Source organism: Hylobates moloch, unplaced genomic scaffold (genome assembly GCF_009828535.3).
Source record: "Hylobates moloch isolate HMO894 unplaced genomic scaffold, HMol_V3 SCAFFOLD_14, whole genome shotgun sequence".
Classification (NCBI taxonomy): domain Eukaryota; kingdom Metazoa; phylum Chordata; class Mammalia; order Primates; family Hylobatidae; genus Hylobates; species Hylobates moloch.
Genome location: NW_026652289.1, coordinates 97,075,254 through 97,077,706, shown reverse-complemented (window position 1 = coordinate 97,077,706; position 2,453 = coordinate 97,075,254). Strand labels below are relative to the sequence as shown.

The following is a 2,453-nucleotide window of genomic DNA, read 5'->3' as shown; positions in this document are numbered from 1 at the left end:
AAGCAATTGTAACAAATGTACCGCTCTGGTGAAAGAGGTGTGTAATGGTAGAGGCTGCGCGTGGAAAGTGAGAGGGGTGTAAAATGGAAACATTTCAGTATCTTTAACTCAATTTTGCTGTGAACCTAAAATTTCTCTAAAAATTAAGTATTTTTGTTTAGAAACTGATGTTTATTTTCCATCAACCTTATTTCCATGTTGCTTAAGAGCCCGTGCATGAACAGCTTAAGACCATTCAGTGGTTGCTCCTACCCATTCAGTGGCCTGAGCAGTGGGAGCTGCAGACCAGTCTTCCGTGGCAGGCTGAGCCCTCCAGTCTTCAGTAGGGAACTGCTGAATAGGCACAGAGGGTGCCTGCACTCCTTCAGACCAGCCTGCAACCTTAGACTGAGTAGCAGTGAACTCAGGAGCTAGAGCAGTCCATTCACCCTGAAATTCATCCTTGCTCACAGCCTTTTCAGCAGCAGCCTGCTTTTCTTTTTCAATCTCTTCAGGATCTCTGTAGAAGTAGAGATCAGGCATTATCTCCCACAGATGTTCACAGGAAATGGTGCCACACATGTGCAGAACTTTGCAAACCAGCATTCACCACATCAAACCCACTGAGTGAGCTCCCTTGTTGTTGCATGGGATGGCAATGTCCACATAGCAGAAAGGAGAATCTGTGTTACACTGAGCAATGGTAGGTACATTAACATAAGATGACTCCATGAGAGGCTGGTGGTCAGCCCTGGGATCAGTAACCACAAGAAGCCGTGGCTCCCAGAAGGCTGCCTGGATCTGGTTAGTGAAAGTTCCAGGAGTGAAGCAGCCAGCAATTGGAGTGGCTCCTGTGGCAGCAGCAAACTTCAGCACGGCCCTCTGGCCAGTATTCCTGGAGGATATGACACTGACATCAGCAGGGTTTTCAATGGCAACAACGGCATGAGCTGCCAGCAGAAGCTTCTCCCAGGTCCTCTTCAGATTTATAATGTGGATGCCATCACTTTTCCTTTTACAGATGCACCGTTCTATCTGGAAGTCAAGATTGGTGCCACATAAGTGGGTTCCTGCTGCAAGGAACTTAAGGACATCCTCCTCCTTCATTTGCAGGGCATCAAGGGCTCCAGACATTGTGAAAGTTTCCCTTTAAGTTACAACAGCAATCCAGAACAATGCCGTATGGACCCCTCTGTGGGTAGCGCGGAAAGGCAAAATTAAGTATTTTTTAATAAAGATCATTCTGGAAGCTGCATGAAAGTGAAATAGAGACAGTTGAAGGTAGAAGTAGAGAAATAAGTGAGGAAGCTACTGTTAGTCTAGTTAGGAAATCAAGGAAGCCAGCACTGAGATGGCAGTGGTTGGGGTAGGGGAGACAGGAGCAGAATTGGAGAATGTTTTTTTTTGTTTGTTTGTTTGTTTGTTATTATACTTTAGGTTTTAGCGTACATGTACACAATGTGCAGGTTTGTTACATATGTATCCATGTGCCATGTTGATTTCCTGCACCCATTAACTCGTCATTTAGCATTAGGTTTATCTCCTAATGCTGTCCCTCCCCCCTCCCCCCACACCACAACAGTCCCCGGAGTGTGATGTTCCCCTTCCTGTGTCCATGAGTTCTCATTGTTCAATTCCCACCTATGAGTGAGACAATGCGGTGTTTGGTTTTTTGTCCTTGCGATAGTTTACTGAGAATGATGGTTTCCAGTTTCATCCATGTCCCTACAAAGGACACGAACTCATCATTTTTTTATGGCTGCATAGTATTCCATGGTGTATATGTGCCACATTTTCTTAATCCAGTCTATTGTTGTTGGACATTTGGGTTGGTTCCAAGTCTTTGCTATTGTGAATAGTGCCGCAATAAACATACGTGTGCATGTGTCTTTATAGCAGCATGATTTATAGTCCTTTGGGTATATACCCAGTAATGGGATGGCTGGGTCAAATGGTATTTCTAGTTCGAGATCCCTGAGGAATCGCCACACTGACTTCCACAATGGTTGAACTAGTTTACAGTCCCACCAACAGTGTAAAAGTGTTCCTATTTCTCCACATCCTCTCCAGCACCTGTTGTTTCCTGATTTTTTAATGATGGCCATTCTAACTGGTGTGAGATGGTATCTCACTGTGGTTTTGATTTGCATTTCTCTGATGGCCAGTGATGATGAGCATCTCTTCATGTGTTTTTTGGCTACATAAATGCCTTCTTTTGAGAAGTGTCTGTTCATGTCCTTTGCCCACTTTTTGATGGGGTTGTTTTTTTCTTGTAAATTTGTTTGAGTTCATTGTAGATTCTGGATATTAGCCCTTTGTCAGATGAGTAGGTTGCAAAAATTTTCTCCCATTCTGTAGGTTGCCTGTTCACTCTGATGGTAGTTTCTTTTGCTGTGCAGAAGCTCTTTAGTTTAATCAGATCCCATTTGTCAATTTTGGCTTTTGTTGCCATTGCTTTTGGTGTTTTAGACATG

General features: G+C 43.9%; 1 pseudogene; it reads right to left on the bottom strand.

Moving 5' to 3' along the window:
* Nucleotides 1-217: 217 nt before the first annotated feature.
* Nucleotides 218-1,113, bottom strand: LOC116482151 (small ribosomal subunit protein uS2-like; annotated as a pseudogene).
* Between the last annotated feature and the right edge of the window lie 1,340 nt (nucleotides 1,114-2,453).